The following is a 16,050-nucleotide window of genomic DNA, read 5'->3' as shown; positions in this document are numbered from 1 at the left end:
TATTTTTGCAATTTGAGTTGTAATGACGAATATCACAGCTTTGGTTGGGGATCTTCCAAAAGCAAAGCCTGACTATGAAAGAAGAATATCCCACCTTTACAATGATTCAAAGCGGGTTGGCGTAGGTGGCCAAATGACGGAGATATAGCAATAGCGAAGGGAGTTTTTATACCCTCAGTATTTATGCTAACGAGGGTATATATATTTTCATACGGGCAAAATGTGCCTCATCTAAATAATGGCTTTAGACCCCATGTATGTTTAGACAAAATCTGTTTACCCCACAAAAATTCAATTTTTTTCGCAAAAATTATACCCACGATAACTCTAGAAGGGACTACCCGATTTGGTCCATACTTTGCACATCGCAACATTTCTAGCAGACATAGATAAAGTTCGGTTCACTCCTTCGGGTACCCCCCACACAAAATTACGGAAAAGTACAGTTTAAGACCTCATCTCGAATCCTTTGGATTTTTGTTGTAGCAACTTGTATTTGCTGGCCCCATTAGGACAGTGCAAGTTTTTTCAGGGGTAAGTCCATACATCCAGAGAAAATGGCCTGGAAGGTGTAAGAACTATGGCACCATATGTTGTGGATGGAGCTCGCGGTAACTCTCAAACGGATAAACCGATTCGATCCAAAATTTGGCAATTGTAAAATCAAGTTCTAAGATAGGCCACTACTTTGGGTACCTCCCCCACAAAAGCCCAAAACTTCTCGCTAAAATGGTCCTTCGAATAGTTGATGAACTTCGAAGATGGTACATATAGGTCCACTCCTTCCGGTACCTTCCTCACAAAAGTTCGAACAAATCTGTTAAAATGGTAATTAAAATGGAAAGCGGAATACATATCTCATAAACGGAGCAACCAATTTGGTCCAAGCTTTGGATCTCGAAAAAAATTTGTCCAAACTTAGATTATGTTCTAAAGTTGGCCCCATCGGTCCATTCCTTAGGGAACCACCGACACAAATGAGAAACAATTTTGTTTCAGTGCGGTTAAGGGTCTGTGCGAGAATCCTTTGGAAATTTTTACCGAAGGTACACCTAGTAGCCCTGTTTACAGCTATGTGATGTTTTTCGTGGGCAAGTCGATGTTTCCTGATATAATGGTCCTATCGAGAGGAATGACTCCCAAAACAAGACACACTTCCAAAATGGACAATGTCGGTCCATTCCTTTAGGCGCCTTCCCCGCAAAACTTTTGAAATTTTAACCTAATCCGTGTCTTTGCCGGCAAGTTCATACGCCCAACACCCCCTAAATACACACATTTCTTGAGAAATATGTGTTTCAATTCACATAGGCTATGGGTATACCTCTGTAGGCAAAACCGACTGTTCCATTTTTGTTTGCTGGGTTATTACATGGAGTTGCAGGCAACTCTCGCAAAAACGAAAAATAAAAACAATCGAATCCAAACAACACTCACACAGGGGAAAACAATAACAACAATGTAAAGATGCAGAGAATGAGATAGACATGAACTATGTCCGTAAAAGAGCGTGAGATAGGTGGTACTGAGAGCTAGTAAGTGAACTAAGTGAAGTCGTCGTGTGTAATATTTATACCTCCCCAAACAAAAACAGGATAAAATGACGTTTGATTGTTGAGGTTGGTTGGTTTGTTTGTACCACCGGACGGCCGACCGACCGACTGTATTGTCGTAGTCGAAGCTGTTTTGATTCTGTTTTTGTTTTTGCCCAACAACTTCTACTTCATAAACACAATAAACAAGATTTATCACTTTGTTATGAATCGACAAACGAACGACACAAGCAAATGCCACCAACAATAACAACAATGGCAAAAGTAAATGAAACTTGCAGAATCGAATCGAATGAATCGAGCAACATCAGCAGCAGCAGTTTCAGTGTAAGTTGGTTGCAACTCATCGTTGCGAATGGTGTGAGGCTGTGTGTGTGTGCATCTGTTTGCATGGAAGTGTGCATTATGGATGTATTTTAGTGTGGACTAAACACTCGACTTGCCAATCATGGTGTTGTACTAACTGCTGCTAAACATTGCGACTGCAGAAACAACATCAACAATAATGCTACAGACGGACGGACAGACAGACACACAAACAACATAGACCAAAAGAGCTATTGAATAAAGGTCACCATCATTGTTCATCTGTGGTAGGTAGGTAGTAGTAGGTACTTTAAGTTTTATGGAGTTACACAAAAAAATGTTTTAAATTTTATTTTAGCATAAAAAAGCTAGTCTTCTTACAAAAACGATGCACAAACTAAAAAAGACAACTGTTGACAATAATCACGGAGTAAATTAGCTGCTAATTCCATTTATCTTTCTTAGCCCACTCCAAATGCCTAGTTTGGTTTGTCAAATAATTTGACTTTGAATGCTCCAGTTTTAATGGTCATTCAATGACGTTTATTGACTTGCATAGATGATCAATTGAGCGTTTCAATCTATGCAGCGATCTATCGTTCGTTCGTTCATTCTATCCATCGATCACAAGCAAGGTTAGAGTTTAAAATGTGCATTGGACGACACATCATGGCTAATTTTTATTTTATTTTTCGCTTTTTAGAGTTTGACATGATGACATTTTTGCCATTTGTTTGCATTCTTTATGCAATAATTATGTACATTTATGTATATATGTGTATTGTACATTACAATCAATAATTAATTAAGAAGTAAATAAGTTTTGATGGGTTTTGCATAATGCTAAACATCTGCAACAATGTCATTCAATCTTATTCTTCAAGGATGACAAATGAAATGGAACCGAGTTCATAAAAATAGTTTTACATAATTAATTATGCATAATTTATATCTTACAAATGACACGAAAATGTTATTTATTTCCAAATAATTTTCCACAAGACCCTGCCTTATCTTATATCAAATTATTTGGGAATTACCAAATACAGTTTGGCGACTAAATGTTTACAACCGATTGCTCATACAAACAGACTTTAGCCTTTAGCCATTTTTGCACATATAAAAATATCACCATATAGCCTTGTAGAACATGGAAACATATTATCCGGTGTCTTCAATATCGGAACTTTCGATAGCGATATTGTATGCGTTTATATACATATGTATATACGAGGGCTGCACGAAAAGTATCTTGTCTAGGCAACACCGTGAACTTGTGAACATTTTCGTTCGATCATTTTTTTACAACTTTCGACGTGGATAATGACGGCAAGAGTGTATCGATCAAATTAAATCTTTGTGTGTCGATAAAGGGCCATCCTATAACACTTTGAACTACTACTACTGAACTACTGGTTTAATGAATTTAAGCGTGGCCGACACTTATGCAAAAAAAACTAGTGAGCAAAGGCTATAGTCGAGACGGGGCCGACCATGTGATACCCTACACCACTACCCCTGTGCATAAGCTTTCCACTGGTAAACATTTCTTTTTGGGAATATAATCCGTCTACCACCGAAAATAATATGCCTCTTTCTCTCTGGGACCCCCATAAGCAACCAAAATTTCGTGACCATCCGATCAAAATTACGACATGTAGCTTGATTGCAAAAAATGGAAGAATTGGATGCATTACCGACTATTGTGGTATCTCCCTTGTTTGACCACATTCGCCAACCAGCTTTACACCAATGTAAAGGTAATATTTTCTTCTTCCATTGACAGGCTTTGCCGTTGGAATACCCCTACTAGAAGCCGATATATTCACAAAGAATAAAACTTTGAATTTTTCTCCAAATAAGTGTTTGCCCATTCCGACCCCTAAATATTATCCGACCATCACCAAAATCAATAGGCTTCTTAATCTGTGAGACCCCCATTAACCCTCAAATTTTCGTGACGTTCCGATCAAAATTGCCACCTGTAGCGTGATTTCCAAAAAATAGCAAAATGGGATGTATTACCGATTATTGCGATATTTCCGTTATTTGGTTACCTACGCAGACTTAGGTTGCATCATTGTAAAGATTGGATCTTCTACTTTCATAGTCAGGCTTTTGGAAAATTTTCAACCAAAGCTGTGATATTCGTCAATATAATGAAAATCGCAAAAATGAAAATTGGGGTTTTATTTGCTACTATTGTGATATCTTCGTTGTTTGATCACCTACGAGCACCTACTTTACATCATTAGAAAGGTGATATTTTCTACTTTCATTGTCAGGTTTTGGTATACCCCATACAGAAGCTGAGATATTCGCTTTGGAAAAAAACGTTGTCTTTTTATCCACCTAAGTTTTTTGCCCTTTCCGACCCCTAAATATTATCCGACCATCACCAAAATCAATAGGCTTCTTCCCCTCCGGGACCCACATCAACATCCAAAATTTCGTGACGATCCGATCAAAATTGCGACCTGTAGCGTGATTACAAGGTTTAGATGGACAGACGGACGAACGGACGGACTGACGGACGGACACACAACTCAGCTCGTCGAGACATTCATTTTGGTATATATAAGTATGGGTCTACGACCATTATTTCGATACGTTACAAACTTTTTGGCCAAAACCAACTTATAATACCCTCCCCACATAGTGGTGTAGGGTATAAAAACATAAGTATAAAAGTGTCAGTCGGCTTTGACGACTGAGATATACCCTCAGCCTGTGTGGATTGAAATTATTTTTTCCCCAAAAAAACTTATGTATTTAGTTGGGTTTTCAACATTTTCGGCGCATGAACCGGCAAAAGTATGGATAGTATTAAAGCTCAAAAAGTTGCGGGGATAACGATAGATAGGGCTTTTTTATCATACTAGCCTACGAAAAACATAATAACGCTGTTAAAAGGGCCACTAGGAGAACCTTCGGTAAAAATGTCCAAAGGATCCTCGAACAGACCCTTAACCAGACAAAAATGTTGAACATTTGTGGGGGTGGTATCCCAAGGTATGGACAGATAGGGCCCAAATTTGAACATATACTAAGTTTCGACAATATTTAGAGATCCAAAGGTTGGACCAAATCGGTTAGTACGTCTATGAGAAATCGCGCGTACCACTATAGCGAATATTTTCAACTTTTGTGGGGGATGTACCGGAAGGAGTGGACAAATAATACAAATAATATTTGAAGAAGTATTATAATATCCAAATTGTGGACTAACGCAGTATTCCGTTCGAGCTCTCCAGCCACTACATAGGGTGCCATAGGGGTTTTTTACAACTTTCTGGTTATTTTCTCAAGAAGTATGGACTTGCCACTGAAAAAACTTTTGCTGTCGTAATTGAGGCAGCGAAAGCAAGTTGCTTCAACAAAAATCAAAATGATTCGAGAGCAGGCCTTAAAGTGAATTTACCCAAAATTTTGTGTGGGAGGTACCCGAAGGAGTGGACAAATATAGACCATATTCGAACCTGATCTATATCTGGTAGATATATTAGGATGTGTAAAGTATGGACCAAATCGGTCACGCCCATCAAGAGTTATCGTGCGCACAATTTTTCCGAACATGATTGAGCTTTTGTGGGGGAGGTACCTGTAGGAGTGGACCGATATGGCTTATCTTCGAACTTAAACTAAGTTTGCACAAAATATTACGAAGACCACATTTTGGGCGAAGTCGACAAATCCGTTAGAGAGGTATCTTGCGCTAGAACTACTACACACGGTGTTATAGGGGTTTGTTGTACCTTCCAGGCTGTTTTCTCAGGAAGTGTGGACTTGCCCCTGATGAAACTTCTACCGTCGTATGGGGGCCGTGAACACAAGTTGCTACAACTATAATCAAATCGATTCGAGAACAGGTCCTAAACTGAACTTTTCCAAAATTTTGTGTGGGAGGTACCGGAAGGAGTGGACCGATTGAGTACATATTAGAGCCTCATCTAAGTCTGGTAGAAATTTCACGATGTGCAAAGCATGGACCAAATCGGTTACTTGCTTCAAGAGTTATCGTGCGCACAAATTTTCCGAACATTTTCGAACTTGGGTGTGGTAGGTACCTGAAGGAGTGGACCGATATGGCCCATTTTCGAACTTAAACTAAGTTTGAACAAAATATTCCGTTCGAGAGTTATCGTGCGCTTCAGCTAGCCAGGCAGACAGACAAACGGACGTGGCTAAACTCCAAATTGTCTGAAACTAATATCGCCCAAATATACTTGGGGTCTAAAATCATTATTTCGATGAGGCACATTTTGCTCGTATGAAAGTGTACATTCCTTCCAGATGATAGCTTCTATTTAATATTGCATGTGCGCCCTTCATTCGAACATAGGTTAGGTTAGGTTGAAAAGAGGGGCGAATAGAGGAATCGCCAGATGCCCGTATGGGACATACACTTAAGCCAGTATAGGCCTGTTGTGCGTTCTAATTGCGGAAGCCTAAGGGAAATACATTTTTATTGCTTAATTTATTAAAAGAAAATAAATTTATCAGTTTAGAAATTCTGTGCCATTGACATAATCTCTTAAGTTTTTGAACTCGCTTGCGCTAATTTGGTGGAGTTCTGGTATAGTGTTATTTCCTAGAAATTGGTTTCTTAGCGTCGCGAAGGCTGGGCAATGACAGAGATAGTGTTCCAACGTTTCGTCGTCCTCTCCGCATGCTCTGCATTCGCTGCACAACCGATTTTGTGCAGGTGTACTTGTAGCCCTAGGTGTCCTGTAAGGATGCCTGTCAGTCTACTAATGTCTTTTTTACTCACTTGAAGGAGTTCCTTTGTTTTATCCTCGTCTGAGTTTCCCCAGAGGATTTTTGTATTTTTCCTTTTCTCTTCAGTATTCCAGAGGCATGTATGGGCGTTTCTGCCCATGCTTTTAACTCTAGACGCGCCGCTTTTAAAGGCTTAGCATTATCTAGGCTTATCGTAGCTTGCTCTCTGGCTTGTCTTGCCAAGGAGTTGGCTATCTCGTTACCCCTAATCCCTTTATGTCCTGGTACCCATATAATGTTAACAGAACCATGGTGGGAGTAGTCGTTGATTGATTTTTTACACTGCAGGACAGTTTTTGATTTCACCGTCTTGCTTGTTATTGCATTTATTGCTGCTTTACTGTCCGTTAGGATGTTTACAGTGATTGGCCTTGTGTTAGCTTTAAACCAGTTCAGACACTCTGTGATCGCTCGGATTTCGGCCTGTAGGATCGTATTATGATCCGGCAGTCGAAGGGAGATTCTAGTTTCCTGGTCTTCGATATATAGACCCAGACCCGTTCTCCCCCCTAGAACGGTCCCATCTGTGAAACCACAGCTTCCAGTTGGCATCCGTTCCAGCGTTCCATCGATCCACATGTCCCTGCCCGGTATTAAAATTTCACACAAGGCGGATTAAATTGTTTTAGGTATACGGTCTGATACAATATGATCTATTGACTCACCCGTTGTAACCTGTAATATGCTTTGGTGGTCTCTTACGATCCACTCGCTCATCGACTTAAGTCTTATAGCTGCGATGGCTGCCTCATACCTTACCTGAATTTCTATTGGGTGGACAAATAAATAAAATAAAATTGTCTCTAAAGCCCTAGTAGGTGTAGTCCTCATTGCCCCGCTAATACTTAAGCAGCACTTTCTTTGGACTTTTTGCAGTACTTTAACGTTGCATTTCTTGTCCGTAGCTGTCCACCATACCACAGCAGCGTAAGTTAGAATCGGTCTAATTATGCTTCTCTATAACCAGTGTGTCACCTAGGATTGAAAACCCATTTTGAGCCTATAGCTCTTCTGCAGGTTGACCAACATCTGTGGGCTTTAGCCCTTTCCTGAATATGGTCTCTCCATTTAAGTTTCCTGTCTAGAATTACTCCCAGGTACTTAATTGTTGGAGAAATGTTTATCATCTTATCTAGGAAAACGGGTTCTTCGTAAGCTTCTATTTTCGTTTTCCTAGTGAATAGACATAATTCTGTTTTTTTCCGGGTTGACATTTAGACCTCTCGGTCTAGCCCAGTTGTATGCTATTTTTAGAGCCGTTTCGGCCCTTCTACAGAGTATATTTGGATTATTTCCCCTAAGAAGTATTATAACGTCGTCTGCATAGCAGATAGGTTCAAATCCTTCGTCGGTTAAGATCCTTAGTAGACTATTTATGGTGGTAACCCATAGGAGAGGTGATAGTATATTTGTCTCTTTTTGTTACGTCTTGTAGCGCGCAGCTTTTCTATCTATTCCTTAGCATGTGGTCTATCCAGTGCCTCAAGACCCGGTTGACCTGAAACTCGTTTAATGAGTGGATTAGCGTTTCGGTGCTGACGTGTTTGAACGCCCCTTCGATGTCGATGCAAACTGCGAGAGTATACAACTTCATCTCGAAGGTTCTCTCTATATGCAGTTTCCACTGGGCATTGATCATTCGAACATAGGGTTCCTCCGAAATTCAACAAAATATGTAGCCTATTTCCTCCAGGGGTCATCCCTGTACATCATTTGAAAGTGACATGGAAATTGGTTCAGATGTTTTGGAGATATATGTCATATTTAAAAAAGTGGGCGTGGTCGGGTCTTAAGGCCACAAATAAGTGCCTAGGGTCGGAGACACAACCCCCATTGTCTATCGAATTAATTTTCAAACCCCGCTCCGCCGAAATTCAAGAAAATATATAGCTTACTTTTATCAGGAAACATCCCTGCACATCATCTGAAAATTACATGAACATTGGTTTAAAAGTTTTGGAGATAAAAAAGGAACGCTTCTTCAGACAGTTTACGGCTTGTGGATAAAAAACTTCAAGTCAAAATCGGGATGCTCGATTTTCACCGTAGACATATGATTGAGATGATCTAGTCCGAAATGCAAAGGGCCCAATAAGGTGTCAATCGCCCCACCCTATTATACATACATATTTATATGAAGTGACAAAGAAAAAATAATTCAAATGGCTTGTATTGATTCAACAAATGTTTTTTTTACTATTTCTTCGTTTTTATATCCTCAGCATTTAGGCTAACTAGGTTATATAAACGTTGATAATACCAAAAATGTGCCTCGTCGAAGTAACGGTTTTAAACCCCAAATACATTTGAACGAAATTCGTTTCAGCTAATTTAGAGTCGAATTAGCCATGTTCGTCCGTCAACCGTCGATCAACCGATTCGAACCAAATTCTGCATGTCGCAATATTTTGTCCAAATTTAATTTAAGTTCGAAGTTGGGCTTTATGGATCTACTCCTTCGGGTACCTCCCCCACAAAAGTTCAAAATATTTGTGTAAAATGTTGTGATCGATTACTCTCGAAGGGACCAATCGATTTGGTCCAATCTTTGCACATCGTATTATTCCTTCGAGATATATATCGTGTTCTAATACGGACTATATCGGTCCACTCCTTCGGGTACCTGCCACACAAAATTCTGGTAAAGTGTAGTTTAAGAGATCCTCTCGGATAGTTTTGAAGTATTTTTTTTTTTGTGTAAGTCTATACTTCTTGAGATAATGGCCTAAAAGCTCCAAGAAACCTTGACGGTACCAACTAAAATGGCAAATCCGCAAGATTACTCTCGCGGGGAGATTCTGATTGGTTCAAACTTTGCACATCGTATTATTTCATCTAGCCATGTATCAGGACGGAATATGAACTATATTGACCAGTCCTACGGGTACCTCCCACACAAAATTTGGGAAAAGTGCACTCGTCTCTGCTCGTTTTAAATTTTTTTGCAAAAGGTTCTTACGAAAGAAGCCTGTCGGCGCAAACTAAACTGGCTAGTACGTAAGATAACCCTCGAATGGAGAAACCGATATTGTCCATACGTTGTACATCGTATTATTTCCTACTGCTTCGAATTACGTGCAACTATTGACTACATAGGACCACTCTTTCGGGTACCTCCCACTCAAAGTTTGGAAAGAGTGAAGGTTAAGGATTCGTATTATCGTTTTTAAATTTTGGTAACATTTTCAGTATGCGTCCTAGTTAAAATGGTACAATTTTTTCGGGATCCATACAAATCCATACTCCTTAAGAAATTTGCCCAAAACTCAAAAAACCCCTATAGATATCAGAAGTATTGTGTTTTCTTTAGGTCTGAGTCTGAGGGTATTTCTCAGTCGGCACAGCTTACTGATACTTTCTTACTTGTTTTTATACCCTACACCACATTGTGGTAAGGGGTATTATGTCATTGTGCATTTGTATGTAACATACAAAAGGAAACGAAATAGGCCCATAGTTCCTTTTGGGGATATACATATAATCACTTTCTGAGTTGATTTATGCATGCCCGTCCGTCCGTCGGTCTGTCCATGTATTTTTGTTCGCAACGTCTAGGTCGCATTCAGGTCCGATTCAGCTCAAAATTGGGGAATATATTTTTTTTGTTGCCCTAGGAAGAACGCTATTGCTTTTAGTTAAAATCGTTTCAGATTTGGATATAGCTTTCATATATATTTTCGGCCGATTTGACGTATTTGCTGCACCAAACACGCTATATACGTCCAATATTGATGAAATTTGGAATGTGCGACTGAACTCGATCTAGAAATAAGTGTGACAAATTATATCGAAATCGGCTCAGATTTGAATATAACTCCCATATATATTTTCGCCCAATTCGAGGTATTTGCTTAACCAACAAGTGAGGAAAGGCTATAGTCGGTACGGGGCCGACTATGTGATACCCTACACCAATACCCCTGTGCATAATCTTTTCACTCGAAACATTTCTTTTACGGAGGCGAACTGAACCAAAATAATTAATATTTAGTATTATATTTGACTATTCTCGACATCACTAACATCAATAGGATTCTATCTCGGTGAGAAAATTTCGTGATGATCAAAGTTCCGACCTGTAGTTTGATTGCAGAAAAAGTGGAAAAAAGGGATGCATTATCGGCTATTGCGATATCTCCATTATTTGACCACCTACGCCAACTTAATTTGCATAATTTTAAAGATGGGATTTTCTACTTTCTTAGTTAGGCTTTGCTTTTAGAATGTCCCCAACCAAAGGTGTGACAGCCGACATTATTATTAAAATCGCAAAAATGAAAAGGTGGGTTCTATTAGCGACTATTGCGGTATCTTCGTTGTGTGACGAACTACGGCAACCTACGTTATGTCGTTTCAAAGTTGATATTTTTTACTTTCATTGTCAGGTTTTGATTTTAATAAACCCCTTATAGACGCTGAGATATTTTCTTTGGAATAAGATGTAGACTTTTTCTCCAAATAACTTTTTTGCTCATTCCGACCCCTAATTATTATCCGACCATCACCAAAATCAATAGATTTCTTCCCCTCCGGGACCCTCACCAACACCTAAAATTTCGTGACGATCCGATCAAAACTGCGACCTGTAGCGTGATAAAAATAATTGAAAAACGGGATATATTACCCACTATTCCGATATCTCCGTTATTTGGTCACCTACGCCGACCTAGTTTGCATCATTGTAAAGATGGGATCTTCTACTTTCATAGTCAGGCTTTGCTTTTGGAAAGTCCCCAACAGAAGTTGTGATATTCGTCATTATTATTAAAATCGCAAGAATGAAAATTTGGGTTTTATTTGCAACTATTGTAATATCTTCGTTGTTTGATCGCCTACGAGAACTTACTTTACATCTCTAGAAAGGTGATATTTTCTACTTTCATTGTCAGGTCTTGCTATTGGTATACCCCATATATTCGCTTTGGAAAAAACGTTGTTTTTTATCTAAATAAGTTTTTTGAACATTACGACACCTAAATATTATCCGACCATCACCAAAATACATAGGCTTCTTCATCTGCGAGGCCCCCATTAACCTTAAAAATTTCGTGACGATCCGTTCAAAATTGCGACCTGTAGCATGATTTTCAAAAAAATGGAAAAATGGGATGTGTTACCGACTATTGCAATATCTCCGTTATTTGCTCACCTACGCCCACCTAGTTTGCATAATTGTAAAGATGGGATCTTCTACTTTCATAGTCAAGCTTTGCTTTTGAAAAGTCCCCAACCAAGGCTGTGATATTTGTCATTATAATCAAAATCGCAAGAATGAAAATTTGGGTTTTATTTGCTACTATTGTAATATCTTTGTTGTTTGATCACCTACGAGAACTTACTTTACATCATTAGAAAGGTGATATTTTCTACTTTCATTGTCAGGTCTTGTTTTTGGTATACTCCATATAGAAGGCTTCGGAAAAAAACGTTGTCTATTTATCCACATAAGTGTTTTGCCCATTCCGACCCCTGAATATTATCCGGTCCCCTCCGGGACCCCCATCAACACCCAATATTTCGTGACGATCCGATCAAAATTACGACCTGTAGCGTGATTACAAGGTTTAGATGGACAGACGGACAGACGGACGGACGGACTGACGGACGGACACACATAGAGATCGACTCAGCTCGTCGAGACATTCATTTTGGTATATATAAGTATGGATCTAAGACCATTATTTCGATGCGTTACAAACTTTTTGGGCAAAACCAACTTATAATACCCTCCCCACATAATGGTGTAGGGTATAAATACGCTATATATGTTTGATTTCGATGAAATATGGAATGTGTGACGGAATTCTGTCTAAAAATAAATGTGCCAAATTACTCTGAAATCGGTTCACATTTGGATATAGCTCCCATATTTATTTTCGGCCGATTTGACATATTTGCTGCACCAAACACCCTATATAAGTCCGATTTTGATGAAATTTGGATTGTGTGGCTGAACTCGGTCTAGAAATAAGTGTGTCAAATTATATGGAAATCGGTTCAGATTTGGATATAGTTCCCATATATATTTTCGCCCGATTTTCACGTATTTGCTGCACCAAACACTCCATATCTATCCAATTTTGATGAAATTTGGAATGTTTGATGGAATTTTCTCTAGTAATGAGTGTACCATATTATATAGAAATCAGTTCAAATTGATATATATCCTATATATATTTCACATATTCACAGTGGTGTACGGTATCATATAGTCGGCCCCGCCCGAATATTACCCTTTACTTACTGGTTTTTTTCTAAGAGTGGGATGATTTTAGCTATCTTCCTTTATTGGTGTTAACGACAATTCCCTTCCTAAAGTCACAAGGAGGTCAGTGCCCACGTGAGATGAAATAAAAACCAAAATCAGCTCTGGACTTTGTTATATTAATGTCAATTAGAACCGTGTGATGGGTATCTTCCATACCCTACATCCTCCGAGAACGAAATTGCGTCAATAAAATTCTTAAAAATGTGATGGCAATAAAAATAGATAATAAATAAAATAAAGTGATAATTTTACAAAAGCCAATAATTACTTCAGCGTTCTAAAATTGACAATACAAAATGTCTCGTGTATACGATTTCTTACAAGAGAATAATCGTTAACTGAGGTTTTGTTATTCACAATATTCTACTCAATATAAATTAATTTAATTACCATAGCAAATTTTTTTAGAATGTGCAAAAGAAACGGGTATTAATAAACAAATTTCAGAAATCGTAAATTAATAGCTTGCAATATTTCCTTAATAAAGACAAAAATCTACCTTTCAAAAGAAGGGGAAAATCTAAGGCCGTTCATTCTAACACACCCACTGTGTGCTAAGAATTTATGCGGAAATATTCTACATAACAAAGTACCAACAAAAATAAATAAGAACGTTTCTGGAATTCAAAACAATGAAGTCATAATTATCCAACATGTATTCCAGTGCAATGTAGGGTATAGCTCCCCAAAAGCAACCACAAAGACTTTTTTGTTTCACTTGCATTTGAATTTTAATTTGTTCTTCAACATTCATTTTGTTCTACAAATGAGCAGGAGAGAAAAAACACAACCTAATGAAGCCGCAGACACTGTAAAAAAATCCATGCTCATTAATGTTTGCAACATACTTCAACATAATGTTTTATTAATTTGATTTCAAACTCTTTCTCTCATATGTGGGGATATACATATTCTCTGCCTCTCGGTTTAATAAACCCTCCTTTTGTGGAAACAATCACTTCCTAAAAGAGTTCGTCCAAATGAAAACTGTGTATTTGGAAGAGCAGCATACCAGTTCGGGTTGTATTCTCTCTAGTGGAGTTGGGGGGAACACGTTTACGAACTGTATGTGTAACAATACACGTTGTATTTGTAATTACTCAAGTGTTTTGCCGGCATCTAAGAGTGTGCAGACAATGTGTTTGTTGTAACGTTTCCAACAATATGTTTGAAAGTCATGTTTAATGCACAGTGCTGCGATGTCAAGAAATATGAATATGTTTCAACCAGGGATGCCAACTATTCTGAGGTAAAAATCGCTACAGCCACATACGCACCATAGGTTTGTAGCGATTTTTACCTTGAAACAGTTGACATTCCTGCTTAAACAGTGGTTTTTGTATCTCAAAAATCACCACAAGTAGCGGGAAAACCACCAACTTGACATCCCTGGTTTCAACGTTATTCATTAATCAAACCGACCGTCGGAAGGGTCCTGATATAGACTGTATAGTGGGGGAACAAAATTCCCCATCCACTGCACTGTGGGGCCAAAGTTAGGATTTTGAGGCAACAAGTCACAGGGGCAAGCTAAACTTTCAAAACTTCGTGCAGATATTTATAATCGGCCTAAAGACGAATCTGCTAAATTTCGTTGATATCGGTTCATATATAGATATAGCTCTCATATATATGTTCGCCCGATTTCAAGTAATTGATGGATCAATAAGTAAAAAGTGTCAGTCGGCTTTGCCCTTTTTGTGGCCCTTTTTGGGCGTTTGAACTTGCCGACAAAACTGTGGATTAGGAATTAACTGCACTAAGACACAAATGTTGAACTTTTGTAGGGGAGGTACCCTTAGGGAGGACCGATATGGGCCATTTTAGAAGTTAAATTAAGTTCTGACAAAATATTAGGAGATCCAAAGTTTGGACCAAATTGGTTGACCCATTCAAGTGATATCGTCCTAGCATTTTAATGACATTTTTTAATATTGGGGAGAAGTACCGGAAGTTGTGGACCGGTATTGCCCCATGAAACTATGTTTGGCTATAATATAACGTAGACTAAATTTTGGATCAAATCGGTTGAACAGTTCGAGAGTTATCGTGCTCTCCGACCGCCAAATATGGTGGCATGACACCTTTCGGGCTGTACACCCAATAAATATGGACTTGCACCTGAAAAAATTTTTACCATCGTAATGGAGGTAGGGAATGCTTCAACAAAAATCAAAGTGATTCGAGAGCAGGTCTTAAAGTGAACTTATCAGAAATTTTGTGTGAGAGGTACCAGAAGGAGTAGACAAATATAGTATTCGAACCTGATCTATATCTGGTAGATATTTTAGGATGAGCAAAGTATGGATTACATCGGTCACTCCCTTCAAGAGTTATCGTGCGCAAAATTTTCCGAACATTTTTGAACTTTTATGGGGGAGGTACCCGAAGAGTGGACCGATATAGCTTATCTTTGATTTAACCATGTCCGTCCATCAGCCTGTCTGTCTGGCTGACTGGAGCGCACGATAGCTCTCGAACGGATCAACCGATTCGGTCCAAAATTTGGCTTTCGGAATATTTTGTTCAAATTTAGTTTAAGTTCGGAGATGGGTTATATCGATCCACTCCTTTCGGTACCTCACCCACAAAATTTCGGAAATGTTCGTAAAATTTGTGCGCACGATAACTCTTGATGGTTGTGACCTATTCGGTCCATACTTTGCACATCGTGAAATTTCTACTAGGCTTAGATGAGGATCCAATATGGACCCAATCCGTCCACTCCTTCGGGTACCCCTCACACAACATTTTGGAAAAGTTCACTTTAGGACCTGCTCTGGAATCGCTTTGATTTTCGTTGTAGCAACTTCTATTCACTGTCCTCTATACAACAGTACAAGTTTCATCAGGAGCATACTTGCTGAGAAAATAGCCTGAATGGTGCAAAAGACCCCTATGACACGGTGCGTAGTAGTTGGAGCGCAAGATAACTCGTGAACGGATCTGCCGATTCGGTCCAAAATTTGGCCTTCGTAACATTTTGTTCAAGGTTAGTTTAAATTCGAAGATAAGCCATATCAGTCCACTCCTTCAGGTACTTCCCCCTAAGAGTTCAAAAATGTTCGGAAAAATTGTGCGCATGATAACTTTTGATGGTAGTGATTGATTTGGTCCATACTTTATAGATCCCAATAAATCTAC

This window comes from Musca autumnalis, unplaced genomic scaffold (genome assembly GCF_047663935.1).
Source record: "Musca autumnalis isolate F117 unplaced genomic scaffold, ASM4766393v1 scaffold_4, whole genome shotgun sequence".
NCBI lineage: Eukaryota > Metazoa > Arthropoda > Insecta > Diptera > Muscidae > Musca > Musca autumnalis.
The sequence above is the reverse complement of the archived record's forward strand: the minus strand, read 5'-3'. Positions refer to the sequence as shown.